The sequence below is a fragment of the Odocoileus virginianus genome, chromosome 10 (assembly GCF_023699985.2).
Source record: "Odocoileus virginianus isolate 20LAN1187 ecotype Illinois chromosome 10, Ovbor_1.2, whole genome shotgun sequence".
NCBI classification, from domain to species: Eukaryota; Metazoa; Chordata; class Mammalia; order Artiodactyla; family Cervidae; genus Odocoileus; species Odocoileus virginianus.
This window is the reverse complement of record NC_069683.1, coordinates 45,310,486-45,329,249: the sequence shown is the minus strand read 5'-3', so window position 1 is coordinate 45,329,249 and position 18,764 is coordinate 45,310,486. Positions and strand designations below refer to the sequence as shown.

The 18,764-nt window shown below is 49.1% G+C and overlaps 1 long non-coding RNA gene across 2 annotated transcripts; it reads right to left on the bottom strand.

Moving 5' to 3' along the window:
- Nucleotides 1–12,367: 12,367 nt before the first annotated feature.
- LOC139037155 (uncharacterized) lies at nucleotides 12,368–17,818 on the bottom strand. Of its 2 annotated transcripts, XR_011489984.1 has the most exons (3): nucleotides 16,972–17,818; nucleotides 15,515–15,591; nucleotides 12,368–14,194 (listed from the first exon to the last, which is right to left on the bottom strand). It is a non-coding gene; the product is annotated as an uncharacterized lncRNA (long non-coding RNA). The 2 variants fall into 2 exon arrangements; XR_011489983.1 differs by lacking the exon at nucleotides 16,972–17,818 and having other exon boundaries at nucleotides 15,515–15,698.
- Between the last annotated feature and the right edge of the window lie 946 nt (nucleotides 17,819–18,764).

Here is an 18,764-nt window from a genome sequence, read left to right as displayed (position 1 = left end):
GTTCCAGGGCCGGTTTTTTCCTACTTCTTTGAGGCCGGTTATTAGAATTGTGGCAGCTTATTAGAATTGTGGCATGCTAATATGTGCCCCCTGGCACTGGGACACCAAGCTGCGGTCTGGTCATCATACAGTTAACTTCTTCCACCTGGTGGGGGTTTCAGTATTTATAAGACAGCTCACAGGATATGGCTCAGAACATTATCTATAGCCCTGGACAAGGAATCAAAGGTCCTTGACTTTACTTAATGACTAAACTATTATTATTTAGTCTTGTTGGACTGTTTTCTTTGTTTCTGCATTTTCTCACTTCTCTGATTAAACTGGTTCTTTAGCTAAATTTTTTCCATAGACAAAAGGCAGGCTGAGGACATGGCGGGGGGGTGGGGGGGGTGTTGCTGGGAGGGAACATAGGGTCCTGCTCTGTTTCACCTGGGCCAGCTATTTGAGAGTGCAAAATGCTTTTGATTGGGGGACGTCAGGGTCTCAGAGGCAGTAGATTGATAGATAAACTCCATGTGGTAGCAGGATTCGAGTGCATGGCCTTTTGCTTTATAGGGTTCTTTATAAACCCATTATAGTATTAGATTTACATTATAGGAGTGGGACAGACAAAAGTAGAACTTTAAACTAACAAGATAAACTCAGATAAATCTTCTCTCCTTAGCTTCTCCCTCAGACCAACCAACAGGGATCAGTCCTAGGTGGAGATGGGTTATGATGCAAAAGTTCTGTCAGGCGAGTGTATGCTCCTCGGTTCTTTGTCTCGTCACAACAAAAATTTGGAGTGACGGACATTAAAGCCCCTTGGCGGGTCACAGCTCTCGGAGGACAGACCATGTTATAGCTCTCAGGTCTCGAACGGACCGTGTTATAGCTCTTAAATAAATCAGTGTTACAACTCAGTGTTACAGCTCTATTTATTTAGATAATAGCAGGAAAATCATCTTCGAAGTGTGAGGGTGTGTCGATCCAAAGACTCGAAGAGAAGATGGCCCCATCGCGCGGGGTGCAGACAGAGAGAGCAAAAGGAGAGAAGAGGGCTTTGGCTCCTATTTTTTGTTTCTCTGTCCCTGGGCCTGTCTTATGTAAATTGGGCCAGCCAGGAGTGTTGTTTGTTTTACCTGAGGTTCTCACTCAGGTCCTCGGACCTTCCTTTGTTCTATTTTCACGGGCTTTCCCCTTCCAGGTCTTTTAGCCACCGCCATTTTGGACTCTTTTTCCCTATTCTAACTACCTAACAGTTCTATCTCTGAGACAACACATTTCTATGGAGCAACTCCATCACTGCCTTCATCTAGAACACTGAAGGAATTTGGGCACACTAGACCTGAGAGGAGAGTGGCTTTGTCACACTCATCCTGTCTTAGGGGCCCCCTTCTACCCTTAGAGTGTAGACCAAGTTAGTACTCAGGGTCTCACTCTCCTTGGGAAACAGTTCACTTGATTGTTTTTATAATTTTTTTTTTAGATATTATTTATTTGGCTTTGCTGGGTCTTAGCTGCAGCACTCAGGATCTTTAGTTGTGGCATGTAAACTCTTCATTGCAGCATGTGGGATCTAGTTCCCTGACCAGGGATCAAACCCAGGCCCCCTGCAGTAGGAGCATGGAGTCTTAGCCACTGGGCCATCAGGGAAGTTCCTATACTTGATTTTAGAACCAAAAAGATCAGTGGGAGCTGAGAGCAAATCCTTTTGTGAGCAACCTGCCCACTTTTCCAAGCAGGGCAGGACAAATGCTATAGGGAGGTTTCACCCTAAACATTCTCCCTGTGGAGGGAGGTTTTATCTCAGCAAACATCAGCCAGGAGGGCCTGGAGGTGCAGGAGGGGCACCCCATGGCATCTTTAACACATCAGCCTGCTGTCCTGTGTCCTGAAGACTCCCCAGGCCTCCAGCTCCCTATCCTACAGCTGAGAGCTCCAGGACTGTGTGCAGAGTCGGGGCTGGGAGGAGGGATCCTGGGTTCTGGTCTTGACTCCCAGGACAACCCTCTGAAGTGGGGCGTCTCGCATCTCTACTGGAGCCAGGTCAAGTCACAGAAGCCAGGGTCCTGGAGGGAAGGGACAGAGCAGCAGGACAGACCTGCCCAGGAGAGACAGAGTGGGTGGGGCCACAGGCCCTGCGCTTGTCAGAGAAACAGAACCCCAACCCTGACTCTGTACGCTGATCTGCTCTGCTCTCTTGGTCAGGTCAGTTCCACTTTCTGCACCACAGTTTCCTCATCTGTAACATGGAGACAACCATCACCACCCTGCTTGCTGCAGAGAGATGCTTGCAGGTCAAAGGGGACAGGAGAAGAAAGCTGTCTGTACTCCACACAGGGGGCAGATGAGGCTGCCCCCTGCTCCCTTCAGCACCAGAGGTGGTAGCAGGATGGAGTAGAAGGCCCCCCACCCAGAAAGGGCAAAAGGAGACAGAGGATGAGATGGTTAGATATCATCACTGACTCAATGGACATGAGTTTGAGCATACTCCAGGAGATGGTGAAGGACAGGGAGGCCTGGCGTGCTGCAGTCAATGGGGTCCCAAAGAGTCGGACATGACTGAACACCACCACCCAGAATTAATTAAGAGGCTCTTGTTTCTCAACACCTGCCTGGAGTCTGAGTCCCAGTGTCACCTCTCACTGGCTAGGGAAACTTGGACCAGATGGCTCAGCCCTCCGAACTTGACCTTTGACCTGGGAGAGGGGGGCGGCTGCTGGGTGACTGCTCAGCTCCGCCTTTGTCCCTGGTCCCTCCATCCCAGGCTCCCAGTGAAGGTGCCAGCAGCTGGCAGCTGAGAAATAGCTGCAGGTGGGACAGGGGGCGGGGGCTGAGCGAGGGGCCAAAGGGGAGCCCCATTTGCTGCCCTGGCACCTTGGCCGAGCATCCTTTCTTTTCCTTTCATGTTTACTTATTGTCTGTGCTGGCCTTCAGGGCTGCAGGAGGGCTTTCTCTCGCTGTGGCCGCTTCCCTGTGGTGCTCAGGGGCCACTCTGCTCATCGCAGTGGCTTCTCTCATTGCAGAGCACGGGCTCTAGGCGTGTGGGCTCAGCAGCCGTGGCACAGGCATAGATGCCCCGAAGCATGTGGAATCTTCCCGGAACAGGGGTCGAACCCGTGTCCCCTGCCTTGGCACGTGGATTCCTAACCACTGGACTACCAGGGAAGTCCCCATCCTTTCTTTTTTCAGTCTTCATGTTCGTTCATTCACCTGCTCCTGCAGCAAAGATTTATACAACGTGCCAGGCACCACCCTGGTTGTGGGGAAACAGAAGTGAGTTTGTTCACAGCCTGGTGGAGGACCACACGAGATGTAAACAGATGGTTCCCAGCCAGCCTGGAGCGTGGGGAGGGTCCCCATCCACGAGGGACAGCTCTCAGACACTCAGTCGGCTTGCTGACATGATGGGAAAACACAGAAATTCCTCGGCGCCGAACAGCTTAGGAGTGGTAAAAAAAAAACAACAAAAACAAAAAACATGCCAGAAAGGTTACTGGGTGGGATAATTAATGTTTTGCTGAAAAGAAAAATATTAGTGTGTGTTTCTCGGCATACAAACACCTCAGCTAACCAGACGACTCAGAGAAAACAAGTGGAACCACGGGGTTTTTCTCACAAAGGCTTAAAAAATAAAAGGGAAAAGAAATAGCCAGTAGCCACAGACACACCTCTTCTGGTGGCTGAAAGAACATTCCCTACCAGGTGAGAAAACCAAGACCCAGCGCTGGGCAGGGCAGGGCCTGGCGGCCGCTCCTTCCTAATTAAAGCCTGACCAGCACCCACACCACACCCCACAGCTCCTGATCCAGGCTGCCTTCTCATTTCAAGGCACTCATTTCCATTACCGGGGCAAGGGCAGTTTCTGCCCACACTAGTCAAGCATCTTAAGGAACCAGAGATTTCTATCTCCTGAGGGGCTTTCAGGGTTTCCCAGGTGGCTCAGTGGTAAAGAATCCACCTGCCAATGCAGGAGACACAGGAGACCTGGGTTCGATCCCTGGGCCGGGAAGATCCCCTGGAGGAGGAAAGGGCAACCCACTCCAGTGTTCTTGCCTGGGGAATCCCATGGACAGAGGAGCCTGGTGGGCTGCAGTCCGTGGGGTCACACAGAAGTGGACACGACTGAGCACAGAACAGCACAGAGGGGAAATGCGGCAGGTGTCACGTCCATTCACCTGGAGTCCCACCTTCGAGCAAAGGGCTGCCTTGTCTGCGGCTCATGTTCACAGTGGAAAGACTTGGTTGATAGGAGGGGATGAACTATTTTTATTTCTACTCACATGAACTATTAAAAAAAAAATGTTCAGAATCCCCAGGCAAAAGGATGGGCCCAAATGAGCCTCTCTCTGGCTTGATGCCAAAGCTGACAGGAGCTGCCAATTAATGCCAAGAAAATCCACCAGAGCCGAGGTGCCTGTTCTCTTCCCCAAGTGCAATTCCAGGGCCGTTGCCCCCCAGGAGGACGGTTGTAGCTTGAGGCCTCCCTCTAGAATCCAGGGCCTTCCCTGGTGGTCCAGTGGCTAAGACTCCGTGCGCCTAATGCAGGTGACCAGGTTCAGTCCCTGGTCGGGAAGCTCGATCCCACATGCTGCAGCTATGACCCAGCACAGCCAAATCCATCAATCAATCAATAAAATACTACTAATAATAATAATAAGCAAGAAGAATCACGTTCCAGGCCTCAAGAAACACAAGTTCAGGAAGGGTCCTCTTCCCACTGTGTGGGATGCCAGGCGGCTCAAAGGAAAATGTATAAGACAGGCTTGTTGCTGCAACTCCCTCTTCTGCCCCTTCCTACAACCAGATCGGCCCCAGAGTCCAGGCAAGAGTGAGCTCTCGGCCATGTGTGGACCAGGGAGAGCAATGAACAGTCAGAGAAGCCCAGGGCACCCCCGCCCTCCACTGGGACTGGATCAGGCCTGGGTCTTGCCATCCAGTTTGGGCATCAGTGACCCCTTTCGGTAACCCCAGGGCAGATGCAGAGCCTGTGGTCCCCACCACACCCAGCCTGCGGGAGAGGATTTGAGGTTTGCCACTGGCAGGGGCTTGCTGCCGTGGTCCAGCTCTGAGACCAATGGTCAGCCTGAGGCCTTCCTTCACCAGGGTGCCTGCTGCCCCCTCGGCCATCAGAGACTCCCACATTCGGTCACTGTTCTCCCTCCCTTACTTGCTCCCAGCCACTACATTTAAAATGGATGATGGACAAGGACTTGCAGTATAACATTTAGCTGCTGCTGCTAAGTTACTTCAGTTATGTCTGACTGTTTGAGACCCTATGGACTGTAGCCCACCAGGCTCCTCTGTCCACGAGATTCTCCAGGCAAGAATACTGGAGTCGGTTGCCGTGCCCTCCTCCAGGGGATCTTCCCCACCCAGGGATCGAACCCACGTCTCTTATGTCTCCTGCATTGGCAGGCAGGAACTTTACTACTAGCACCACCTGGGAAGCCCACAACACATAGACCTCTGCTCAATATTATGTAATGACCTAAATGGGACAGAGTTTGAAAAAAGAATAGATATTTTGAATCACTTTGCTCTCTATCTGAAACTATCACAGCATTGTTAATCATTTCTACTCCAATATAAAATAAAAAGTTTAAAAAGAAAAAAAGAAGACTGGTTGTAATGCTTTTCCTTTCAAGTGATTGAGGGGCCCAGGTGACTCTGGAAGTCTGTACACTGGCATCCAGAGTCTGCCTAAGTTGCCAGTTTGCTTCAGCTGTAGGTCTGCAAGAAGAGAGGAAAGGGGAACTTCCCTGGTCCAGTGGCTGAGAGGGCTTCCCAGGTAGCACTAGTGATAAAGAACCTGCCTGCCAATGCAGTAAACATAAGAGATGTGGGTTCAATCTCTGGGTCCAGAAGAACCCCTGGAGAAGGAAATGGCAACCCACTCCAGTATTCTTGCCTGGAGAATTCCATGGACCGAGAAACCTGGTGGGCTACAGTCCACAGGGTCACAGAGTCAGACATGACTGAAGCAACTTAGCATGCACACACGCCAGTGGTTGGGAATCAGCCTGCCAATGCATGGGTTCAATCCCCGGTCTAGGATGATCCCACATGCCCTGGGGCAACTAAGTCTGTGCATCACAACTCCTGAAGCCCGCACACCTAGAGCTCATGCTCGGCAAGAAGAGAAGCCACTGCAACGAGAAGCCTGTATGCTGCAATGAGGAGTAGATCCTGCTCACCGTGACCGGAGAAAGTCCATACTCAGCGTCAGAGACCCAGCACAGCCTTAAGTGAATAAATAAGTTTTTATATATATATATAGAGAGGAAAGGTAGCCTGAATTCTGGCACGACCACTCTAATTAGCAGCAGCAGCTCCTCACCTGAGAACTTGTTAAAATTCTCAGGTCCCACCTGAAACCTGCTGAAACAAAACATGGGTAGGCGGACCTCACCACCTGTCGCTGATGTGGCGGCCAAGTCACATCATGCCACTGATGTGGCATGTCCTTCCTGAGAATAGGCCTGCCACGAACATCACTGCCCCCAGCCCTGGAGAGCAAAGGTGGATGTGGTTTCCTAGGAGAGTGCCCAAGGTTCCTGGTGTAGGTGGTAAGGCGGGAGTCTAGGGGAAGGTTTTGGTAAGCAGCCCAACATTCACAAGGACCTGGAGACCTGGGCCATTCCACAGACCCCCAAGGCAGCATCATCCACCCAAGAGTCAGCCTCCTAAATCCCTTTCATTTCCCAGGAAAACAAAATGCAAACCTCAGAAAGTTAGGTCATTTTCTCAAAGTCTTTCAGAAAACTAGTGGCTGAACCCATACTCAGGCGAGAAGGAAAATAACCTGAAAGCCAAACCCAGCATCAGAGGCTACAGGGATTTGCTGGTTCACTGAGTCATTTGATAAACAGCACAGACTGCCTGGCATGGTACAAGCTTATCTACATCCACACCTGTTGGTAGGAGTGACCACTTTTGTTTTTCTGTTGGAGGGAAATTGAGGCTTCCAAGGGCAAAGCCACTCTCCCAAGGTCCACAGCTTGGAAGCAAGCAGCAGAGTCAAACTAGAACCCAGATGGCCAGCTACAAGCCCAGAGCTTGACCCAGGACTAATTTCTCCCTTGAAAAAAAAAATCCTAATGGCCAATGCCAGCAGGTCCTCTTGTCCCTGAGAAAGCCCATGAACAGTGATAGGTCCCCAGCAGTTCTCCCAGGGACACATGCCAACTCTGCTCCCAGCGCCAGCCTGAGAATGGGCAGAAAGGACAGAGGCGAATCTGCAGGGAGAGGCTTTGGCTCCGCCCTTACGCTTCACAGGGCTTCCCTGGTGGCTCAGAAGATGAAGAAGCCGCCTGCAACGCCAGAGACTTGGGTTCAATCCCTTGGTCGGGAAGATCCCCCGGAGAAGGGAATGGCTGCGTATTTCAGTATTCTTTGGAGAATCCCATGGACGGGGAGCATGGTGGGCTACAGTCCATGGGGTCACAAAGAGTCAGACACTACTGAGCGACTAAGCATACACACATCACGCTTCTCAAGGCTGAGCACCCACCTCACGACCCCCACCCCCTCCTTGGGCCCCAGAGTCTCTCCCCACCCCCGGTTCTGCATGGCCTTGGGCAGGGAGGGCCCCACCATTAGTTCCAGACACGACGTCTCCTCTATTTATGGTTTTTTTTCTTTGCTCCTGCGGTTCTCCCTGGATGAATGCCCCCTTTCCCTGGATTTACAGCATCCTCCTGCGGTGGGGTTGATGTCATTTTAATGAGAGTTACAGCTGCCTTCAACTGTGACTGCTGCATTCCAATTTATGGCCAGGCCTCCAGGAGCCCAGCAGGACTTCCCCCTGGCAGGGAGGGACGGTGACCTGGAATGGGGGGTGGAGAGTGGAGGACTGCAGTCTCCTGCTTGTGCCTGGGGACAGCCAGCGCAGCTCTAAACTAGGGCCCCAGGCTCGAACTGGGGCAGCAGGGAACATTAAGAATCGGGGGTGAAGGGAGAAGATCCATGTGCACTCTAGGGAAACAAGATCGCTCAGCTTTTCTGGCCCCTCTCCCCCTGCCATGCCTGTGAGAAGCACAGCTCTGAACTGGAGGACCCAGGGCAGAGGGAGGTAGGACATTCACAGAAAGCCTGTTGTTCTCTAGTTGAATCCAGATGTGGATGGAGGGAGGGGGTGAGAGGGAGGGGCCGTGGAGCAACCCTGGAGGGAGGAGGGGAGGGGAGAAGGGGAACTGGGAAAGCAGACTGCCTGGCAGGAGTGCCAGAGATGTCCTGGGATCAGGACATCCGGATCTCAGCTCCCTGTGATGAGGGTCTAAGAGTGTTGCCCCAAATTGGTCTCCATTATCTCCAGGTAATAGATAAGAGGCGACATTGCCAGTGGGCTTGAGCACCTTTCGAAAACCTGCTGCCATGTATGGAGAACATGTGGACTTGCCCTCCACCCAGCATCCCTCTGCTGTGGGCCCAAGTGTGGAGGTGAATGCCTAGGCATTGAACACAGTGCTTCATTTAATTATCACAACAACTGATGAGACAGGAATTATCACTTCCTTTTTAATTATTACCTTATTTTTGGCTGCGCTGGGTCTTTCGTTGCTGTGTGCAGGCCTTCTCTGGTTGAGGTGAGCAGGGGCTACTCTCTAGTTGCTGCTAGAAAGTGCTTAGACTTTCAGTGCAGTTCAGGCTTGGGGCTGTCTGATTCCACTGCTCACGCTCTACCACCCACTTCGGAGCCACTGCATTTGCCCGAGACCCACCCATTTCTAGAAATCTGAAGCTGGCTCAAAGTTGTCCTAAAGCCATGCTGGAGACAGGCTCCTGGGGGCAAGACCTTGGCCATGCGTTTATAATACTGCAGCCAGCTTTGCCCTCCCCTGTGCCCTCCTGGGTGGAGGAGTCTGCTCTCCAGTGGCCTTAGAGAGGGAGGCTGTAGTCCTGAGAAGGCCCAGAGTGTAGAGTCTCCTAGAGGCCACTGACCCTGGAGAGGAAGGGCCTGTCCCCCACCCCACCGCACCTCCCAGTGGCCTTATCCTCCCCAGGAAGAGGAAATCCATGATCAGGTCCAAAGGCTCAGCTGGGAGTGGGAGCCAAGAGCAGCATCAGCAAGGATATCACCCCTGCCCGCCCCACGTGGGACCAAGCACAGAGGCAATATCTGATCCCTGAGTGAGAGGCCGTGGCTTGGGTCGGACCCAGGACTGTGCAGCTAGAAGGCCCTGGAGAACACGCATGGGAGCCCAGACTTTGGAGTCAGATGGCCTGGGTGTGGCCCTGGTTCTGCTGCACAGGCTGCATGACCTTGGACAGAACACTGTGTCTCATTGTGCCCTCCTGTAAAGTGGGGGGCATCATAGCTCCTATCTCCTAGGGTGCAAGTGGGTAATAAGTGGGAAGTGAGTAAAGTGAAAGTTGCTCAGACGTGTCCAACTCTTTGTGACCCCATGGGCTATACGGTCCATGGAATTCTCCAGGCCAGAATACTGGAGTGGGTAGCCATTCCCTTTCCAAGGGGATCTTCCCAACCCAGGAATTGAATCGGAGTCTCCTGCATTGCAGGCAGATTCTTCACTCACTAACTGAGTTCTTGGGGAAGCCCTGTTAGGTGGGAAGCTGACTTTTATTTCACTTTGTTTATTTATTTGCCACATGGTATGGCTTGCAGGATCTCAGTTCCCCGACCAGGGATTGAACCCAGACCATGACAATGAAAGCCCAGAATCCTAACCAGGAGGCCATCAGAGAGCTCCCTGTGTATTTATAGCATTTATAGTGAGTGCTCCAAAAATGTTCGCTGGTACATTTCTAGATTCCACTTCTCATACCACTGCTGACTCCCGTCCCAGACTCCTTATGCTTAATAGAGGTAGGATGATCCTTTTGGATGAAACCATTTAGTTTCCCCAGTCTTCCCAAACCTCTCATCCCAGGGACCCAAGGGACTATCAAGGTACTAATTAACAAAGCCTTAGGACAGGCCCAGGCGGTGAGGGAGCCTTATTGACGTTAATTGGTACTATCAGATCTTTGCCCAGTCAGGATAGAGCAGTGCAGGCTGTGACAGTGTCTCTGCCCTTGGGGTTCACAATCTGTCCAAGACTGCACCGCCCTCAGTGGCTGTGGTGGGTGGCTGGATAGGCAGCTCCCCGCCCCTCTCCCCTTCACAGGGCCCAGCCTGTGAGAAGGGCAGGGGTGAGGCAGGGATAGAACTACCCTCTACTATACTGTCTCCTACAAAAGGGTGGGGACCGTAGTCTCAGACTAGCCAATGCTCCGAGTGCAACCACGATGTCTGCACTTCATGCATACCAACGCCAAGGGCTGTGAGAGACACCAGTCTCTGCCAATGGCTCCCAGCTAATTTAATGAACCCAGGGAGCTTGTTTGAAATCCAGAGTCCCAGGCAATGCCCTCTATGGTTGAGGTCCAGGGACCTGTATTTTTAATTTTCTTTCTTGTTAGTTTTTTTTTTTTATTGGCTGCACCTTGAGGCCAGAACTTCTCAGACCAGGAATGGAACCTGTGCCCCTTGCCATGGAAGCACAGAGTTTTAACCCCTAGACCAGCAGGGAAGTCCCGGGGACCTGTATTTTCAACAAACGTCCAGGGGATTCTAATAAGGCTGGTCTGCAGGACCTCAATTTAGAGAAGACTGGTCTGATGTTTGTGTGTCCAATATTATGGAGCGCAAAGCCAGGCGCACAGTACCCAACAATAATAAATGCCGATTGATGAAAAACTGAATGAGTTAGTGAGTGGGTAGAATAGACACTATGAATATCAGTAGGGTCTAAACCAAAAACCTGCCTTCCTCTAGGAATTCCCTCCCTAGGGGAAGCTTAAGCCCTTGCTCCCTGGCTCACTCTCTTTTGTGGTTGGGACCAGATTTCTTCTGCTGAAATTTCAAGTGGCTGTCTAAGTGCTGAGGAAAGTTCTAGGCCACGCAGAAGAAACCCCACAGAGTCCCTCTCCCCACCTCATATCTAACCAGAGAGGTCAGGTATCCCTAAGGTTTCTATTTCCAGAAAAACTGCAAGTACACACAAAGGTTTGCCTCTCGTTTCCAGAGTTCTGGGCCCTGAAGCTATCCATGGTTAAGGATCCCTGATGAGGTGTCCTTTGATCTGTGAGTCATCTTAACTGCAGGGATCTGGGCAAAGGTGAGGGGAGGACCCAGGGGAGTGTCTGGACAGAGGGAGAGGCAGCCAGGGCTCCATGGGCACCCCCGTGATTTCTTTGCTCCCTTCTCCGTCTCTCTTGGAGAGCCGAGGGGTAGCAGGGGGCAGGGCTGGGGGGCTGACAGACTTGGGGCAGGAAGCAGCTGAAGTGACCCAGGAGTGCCACCAGGAAGGCAGTAAAGGAAGGAGAAGAAAAGAAGTTTTTCTTTCTTTCTTTTTTTTTTAACTTTTTCCTTTCCCAATTTTTTTCTTTTCTCTTTTCGGTCACCACCATGTGTTTGGAGCTAATGAGATGAGTCTATGTATAAATTCACTATACCATTTTCTTTTTTTGACCATACTACAAGGCATGCAGGATCTGCCCTCCCCAACCAGAAATTGAACCTATGCCCCATGCACTGGAGCCTGGGAAGTCCCAAGAAGCTTTTCTAAACTCCATTTGGTGCAGGCACCAGGCTAACTGTGCATCTCATCACATTTAGCCCTCAGTATAACCCACTAGCAGGAATTCGCATCCCCTGTTCACAGGTGAGGACACAGAGCCTCACTGGGCGGGGGAGGGGTGTCACCCACTCAGCGTCTCACTGCCAGTAAAAGGCAGAGCCAAGATTTCAAAGCCGGGATCCTCCCGAGACTATGAGACTGAGACCCGTTCAAACTGCAGACTCAAGGGACAGTTTTTGCTCTGTCCTCCTCGGGTACCACCAATAGCCCTTTCTCAGCTTCCCTTCTGTTATTTGCAGGAAATGAGAGCGAGGTTCCAAGTGAACGTGAGAATCAGATGCCTTTCCCTCTGCCTTCAGCCTGAGGGCCCTCACCAGGTCCTCCCACCCCCACCCAGACAAGGTCTAGCATTTGAAAGCCGGCTTGTTCAAGGGCATCAGGGATCAGGGCAACCACAAACACCTGGCGGGGAGGGGGGACTTTCAGATCCCTGATTTCCAGGAGTAAGCAAAAAGTTACAAACAAAATGGACAGCTAGTCCCTATGTAGATGAGACAGACGCTGGGGCATTTAGGTAGAGCTTAAAGCCCAAGGCCTTAGAGCTGGACTTGGCTTCCAGGTGGAGCCCCACTCCTTTCTGGTGTGACCTTGGGCGGGTACTTCAACTTCTCTGAGCATCCATTTCCTCACATATTAAATTAGTAATAATACCTGCCTCCCAGAAATACCCCAAGAATTAAGTAAGAAAATGAACCCAAAGTTCCCAGGCTCACAGTAAGCACTCCATGGATAGTCACAGGACTTTTCACTTCATTTTTTAATAAGTGGGGTATTTGGGGGAAGTAATTTGAAATTCCAAACAGGAGGCATTTAAAATGAGAAATAATTTGTAAAAGCTAGGAGATAATTAAATCTTCTCCTTCTCTCATCTGTAAAATGGAAATCATAATAGTACCTACCTCAAAGAGTTGTTCAGGATTTGATGAAAATTCATGAAAAGTCTTTGACATTCCCCAGCAGAATATTAGCATGTATCAATGCTTCCTATTACTGATCAAACTCTCCTGATTTGCACAGGGGTGCTATATGCAGGTCAGAGAAGTTGTCCACACTGAGGAAAAAGGTAGAATGCTTAAATTCAAGTCAAGATTTGTGTTATACATCCGAAAGAAGTTTTTAGTTGAAAGTTGGCTCAGATCCTGTATTTACACAGCAGCAAACAAATCCCCTCAGGACATTATGGGATCCTCTCCCCTCACAGACATTTATAGAGAGATGGAACACTGTTTCAGAGGGTGCTAGACATGCCCCAGGCTGGAGGTGTGAATTAAAGTTTATGTCCAGGGAGTCAATCTTTGCAAAAAGCTCTGTTATTATTCATATTATATTGATGCATCTTAGAATCATATTCATGTCTCCTAGTAAATCTTTTCTATAAGATCATATAGGAGAAAATGATAACAGATGAATAATGAGAGTGATCTATCAACTATTTAGACACAGTATGTTCCATAACTACTAAGAATGACGTGAACTGCATTAATATATGGAAATACATGCATGAAATAATGTTGAGAAAAGCAGAACAGGAAACACAGAGCTTGCTCTGAGAACTTGATTGAAGACCTAAAGCTCAGAAGATAACTTGAAATAAATATTGATCAAATTTTATTTTCTCTCAAATGGCCTAAAATGACTGTATGTGTGTGTGTGTGTGGGTGTGCGTGTGTGCGCTCGCTCGCTCAGTCGACTCTTTGCAACCCCATGGACTGTAGCTCTTCAGGCTCTTCTGTCCTTGGAATTTTCCAGGCAAGAATACTCTTTGTTTCAATGCAGTTAAGCGTCATGAGCCGCTTGTAAATTTTGGAGACTAATCCCTTTAAGGTCACATCATTTGCAAATATTTTCTCCCAACCGGCGGGTTGTCTTTTCATTTTGTTTATTGTTGCCTTTGCTATGCAAAAACTTTTGAGTTTAAGTAGATCCTATTAGGGGCTTCCCCCGTGGCTCAGCTGGTAAACAATCCTCCTGCAATGCAGGAGACCTGGGTTCAATCCCTGGGTTGGGAAGCTCCCTTGGAGGAGGGCATGGCAACCCACTCCAGTATTCTTGCCTGGAGAATCCCCATGGACAGAGGAGCCTGGCAGGCTACGGTCCTTGGGGTCAAAGAGAGTCAGACACGACTGAGTGACCAAGCACAGCACAGCACAGGTCCCCTTAGATGGGGGAAAAGTGGAAATAGTGGCAGAGTTTATTTTCTTGGGCTCCAAAATCCCTGCGGACGGTGACTGCTGCCATGAAACTAAAAGGCACTTGCTCTTTGGAAGAAAAGCTAAAACAAACTTAGCATATGAAAAAGCAGAGACATCACTTTGCCTACAAAAGTCCGAAAGTGCCACACAGTCAAAGCTGTGGTTTCTCCAGTAGTCATGCACAGGTGTGAGAGTTGAACCATAAAGAAGGCTGAGCACCGAAGAATTGATGCTTTTGAACTGTGATGCTGGAGAAGACTCTTGAGAGTCCCTTAGACAGCAAAGAGATCAAACCCGTCAATTGTAAAGGAAATCGGTCTTGAATATTCATCGGAAGGGCTGATGCTGAAGCTGAAGCTTCAATACGTTGGCCACCTGATGGGAAGAACAGACTTATTAGTAAAGACCCTGATGCTGGGAAAGATTGAGGGCAGGAGGAGAAGAGGGTGACAGAGGATGAGATGGTTGGATGGCATCACCGATTCAATGGACATGAGTTTGAGCAAACTTTGGAAGATAGTGAAGAACAAGGAAGCCTGGTATGCTACAGTCCATGGGGTTGCCAAGAGTCAGACATGACTCAGCTGACTAAACAACAACAACAATTTGCAAATATATTCTCCCAATCTGGCGATTGTTTATTTTGCTTTGCTTATTGTTTCCTTTGTTGTGCAAAAACTTTTGAGTTTAAGTAGGTCCCATTTGTTAATTTTTGGATTTATGTCCATTACCCTGGGAAATGACTCAAAAAAGATACTTGTGATTTATGTCAGAGTGTCATTTGCCTGTGTTTCCTCTAGGAGTTTTATAGTGTCCAGTCTCGCATTTAGGTCTTTTAATCCATTTCAAGTTTATTTCTGTGTATGTTGTTAAAGAATGGTCTAATTTCTTTCTTTTTTTTTTTTTACATGTAGCTGTCCAGTTTTCCCAACACCATTTGTTGAAGAGACTGTCTTTCCAACGTTGTGTAGTCTTGCCTTCTTCATCACAGATTAATTGACCACAGGTGCATGGGTTTATTTTTGGGTTTTCTATCCTGTTCCATTGGTCTATGTTTCTATTTTTGTGCCCTTTAAAAAATTAAATAATGCCATTTGCAGCAACATGGATGGACCTAGAGATTGTCATACTGAATGAAGTAAGTCAGAGAAAGAGAAATATCATATGATATCCCTTATATGTGGGATCTAAAAAGAAATGATACAAATGAACAGACTTAGGGAACTTACAGTTGCCAAGGGGAAAGGAATAATAAGGGAGTTTGGGATGGACATGTATACACTGCTAAATTTAAAACAGATAACCAACAGGACATACTGTATAGCACATGGAACACTGCTCAATGTTATGTGGCAGCCTGGATGGGAGGGGGATTGAGGGGAGAATGGATACATGTATATGTATGGCTGAGTCTCTTCATTGTTTACCTGAAAACTATCACAACACTGTTAATTGGCTATACCCAAATACAAAATTAAAAGTTAAAAAAAAAATGACAGTGATGGTGGTTCTGAGATCCCCAGTCTGGGGGAGGAGGAGGTTCTTTTTCTATTAGATAAGGAAGAGATGTGACTCCTTTCCCCCCCCTCCCATTCTGCCCCCAACTAGGACCTGACTCACCCTTTCTCTGATCTAATAGAAGCCAGATGCTATTTTTCTATTTGAAAAACAGATGCTAAAGGCCCTGAGCAGTACCTGTGATGGGAAAGCTGACGGCTCTGTTCAGTTACGGCCCCTGTCCACGCCCAACATGCTCATATTCGCTCAGCTCCCTGAAGAGAAAGAAGCAGGTCTTCTCATCCGAAGCCTTAACAGGTACATTCATTTTGTGAGAGAAGTAAAAAGCCTGGCTAAAATATCTTGTTTGGTTTTTTTTTTAGTAATAAATTTCCTCAGGGCTTTGCATAAGGAAAAGGATATTTACCCATGAAAAATGTAGTGAACACGAGGTACACCGCGTTGCTGGGGCCCCTTACTTTCCTGCAGGCTTTTTGCCTAAGGTCTCTGCTAGAACTGAGCATGTGGCTCTGCAGGGCAGGAACAAGACCCCTTTTCTCCAAGGTCTCCATGCCTGCCCCACGGTGATGGAATTACTGGGGCTTGAGGGGACCAGATGCTCTCCAGGACACACATCTATTTCTCCCTCCATCTCTGCTATATTCATCTTTTGTGGGTTTCCAGCCATAAAGAGCCATGCTAGCCTCTGCAAATGACCTGTGGGCTTCCGTTTTGATGAGGTGGCCCAGCCTGCTTTCCCCGGGGACCCTGTTCTCTGTGGACCAAATGGCCAGTGAGATTCTTGAGGGCAAAGACTAGGACTAAGATGCTTGCCCACAAAGCACAGTGCCAGGTACACAGGGCTATAGAAAACCTCATTATTGAAACCCTCTGTGTACCAGGTGCTATGCTGGGCTCAAGGTGAATACAAAGATGAGCTCTCTACCCCCAGCCATGAAAGGAAAATGCTATGTGGTGTCACAGAGGAGGCTAAAGACAGCTTCTAATCTGAGCAAAGCTACTAATAGTGGGGCCAGCTTTCCAGGTGGCTCAGTGGTAGAGAATCTGCCTGCCAATGCAGGAGCCACAAGAGACTTAGGTTTGATCCATAGGTGAGGAAGTTCCCCTAGAGTAGGAAATGGCAACCCACTCTAGTATTCTTGCCTGGAAAATGCGATGGACAGAGGAGCCTGGCATGCTATAGACAATGGGGTCGAGAAGAGTCAGACACAACTGAACACTCATGCCTTAGGCCTTATTTATTTATTTTTGGGGGGCAGGGGGAGCCTTGCCTCATGGCACATGGGATCTAGTTCCCTGACCAGGAACTGAACCTGTGGCCCCTGTAGTAGCAGCACGGAGCCCTAACCACTAGACTCCACTTCCATTCTCTTATACCTTCTGGTTCAAGGACAAATGCTGTGGAGTCATTAAAACAGTAGGCAGAGGGTTAACAGTACCTGTAGAGCTACCAGAAAAGTAACCTAAGGGCCTCTTTCCCAGGCTTCCCAATCTGAACCCACGGTGCTGCCCAATGGCCCAAGCCAAATGTCCTTGACCCCTCCCTCTCCCTCACCCCCAAGTCCAAAGAAACGTCAAATCCTATTTCCAAACTCTCCTTCCAACATGCAGCTGAAGTCCAGCACCTCTCTCACCTGCTGCTGCCACCGTGGTCCAAGGCATCATGACCTCTCCCCTGGACCTCTTCCCCAGTGATCTCTTCAAAATAGAAGTCTGATCGTGTCATTCCCTTAGATAGTTTTCAGTGACTGCCCCCTTGTACTTAGGAAGAGAAAACAAAACAATACTCACATCCTAACATTGCTTGCAAGGCCCTGGGTTATTTCCAGCAGCTCTCCTCCCCTCATCTCACCTCAGGCACTTGGCAAAATTTCTGGGAAGTCCACTGGGCTCAGGCTGGTTCATAAGTTATTTCCTTTGCCTAGAACATTATTTTTTTGTATCAAGCCTGATTCATCTTTTTAAATCAACCTAGACATTGCGGGTCTAGGCTAGAGTTTCCTGCAATTCTCCACACTACCAGTTACAATTATAATCTTTTAAATAATTTTTTATTTATTTCTTTTTGGCTGTGCTGGGTCTTCTTCGCTGTGTGGGCTTTTCTCTAGTTGCAGCAAGTGGGAGGCTACTCTCCTGTTGCAGTGTGTGGGCTTCTCATTGCGGTGGCTCCCCTTGTGGTAGAGCTCGGGCTTTAGGGCGCGTGGGCTTTGGTGCTTCTGGCTCCTGGGCTCGAGAGCACAAGCTCAGTAGTTGTGGCACATGAGCTTAGCCGCTTTGTGGCACGGGGGATCCTCCTGGATCAGGGACCAAATCCACGTCTCCTGCATTGGCAGACGGGTTCTTTACCACTGGGCCATCAAGGACGCACTACAATTGTCATTTAAGTATTTGTTTCTTGGAATTCCCTGGCAATCCAGTGATTAGGACTCAGTAATCTCACTGATGAAGGCCCTAGTTCAATCCCTGGCTGGGGAACTAAGATCCTACAAACTGCACACAGTGCAGCATACATACATATATATATATATTTGCTTTTGCACTTCTTTTTTTTAATGCTCACTTCCCTTGCAGCTATAGGTTCCATCCAGGATAAGGAAACACTGCATCTACCTTGTTCCACTGCTATGACCACAGCATCTAGCAGAGTGTCTGACTAGATGACTAGTCTAGATGAATGGATAGTCTGGATGAATAGATAGATGGATGATGAATGGGTGGGTGGATGGACAGATGTGTGTTGGATGTGTGGATGCATGAACATCCAGTTAGGAGAGCAGGAACAGCCTCCTGAAAGAACTATCATGGGGAAGAAGACGGTTATGTTTGGGAACTTCAAGAGTCTGAGTCTGATCAATGAGCTGAGATGTACCTTTTCTTGCAGTCCTGATCATGGAGGCTTCCTTTCCCTTCCTAAAAGTCATCAATACAGTCCAATTCCATCTAAACTTCTCCTCAGCCCAATTTTCTGCCTGGGAAGAATGGCTTCTCACCCAGCGGTCCCAGTCTCTCTTTCCTTTCTGCTCTCTACCCTGGCCCGCTGCTTCTCCAGTTCACTTTCCCACCACGCCCTTGGATTTATGTAACTGAGTAATTGTGCGATGCTGTAAATCTAATTTGCACTTGTGCTTGGGCAGGGAAGTGACGAGAGCTTTGCGGTGGCCTTGAGGGGCAGAAGAGATCTCTCCCGCTCCATCTCCACACCCTTCTCAGGTTCAAAGCACCAGTGGCCAACTCCATCTGCACAGGCCCAGCACCAAGTTTCACAGAAAGAAGCTAAAAGAAAAATCCTTCCACTATTGCAAAGTCAAGCTCCCTGTCTCATTCTCCCCATCTCCAGGTAGAGATCACTGGTTCAGTCTCTCTTTCAGCTTTCTACAGGACTTAGTCCGCACCTGTTTCGTTGGTCACAGGCTGGGAGACGGCGTGG